General features: G+C 29.4%; 1 protein-coding gene across 1 annotated transcript in view; it reads right to left on the bottom strand.

Moving 5' to 3' along the window:
- LOC119586935 (putative neural-cadherin 2) overlaps positions 1–289 on the bottom strand; it is a gene marked incomplete at its 5' end in the record, with an annotated part of 72,205 nt that overhangs the window by 26,364 nt on the left and 45,552 nt on the right.

The following is a 289-nucleotide window of genomic DNA, read 5'->3' as shown; positions in this document are numbered from 1 at the left end:
CTAAGTTTTCCTCACCTGCCTTTCTTTTCGTAGGCAGTGCATTTTTGCGTGTCTTTGTTTGCGCACCATTTTTGAAAATTAAAAGTCAAGAATATAATGAGAGAAGGTGTAATGATGATAATGGAATAGAACCATAACATCTCGCTTGAAAATAATTCTGATTGTAATTTTGATAATCATACAAAAGTAAATAATGGTGATATGAATAAAAGTAATCACAATAATAACTATGACCAAAAGATGATAATAATAACAACAATGATACAACAGTTATGATCCCAATAATGAT

The sequence above is a fragment of the Penaeus monodon genome, chromosome 22 (assembly GCF_015228065.2).
Source record: "Penaeus monodon isolate SGIC_2016 chromosome 22, NSTDA_Pmon_1, whole genome shotgun sequence".
NCBI classification, from domain to species: domain Eukaryota; kingdom Metazoa; phylum Arthropoda; class Malacostraca; order Decapoda; family Penaeidae; genus Penaeus; species Penaeus monodon.
This window is presented reverse-complemented; position numbering and strand designations above follow the sequence as displayed.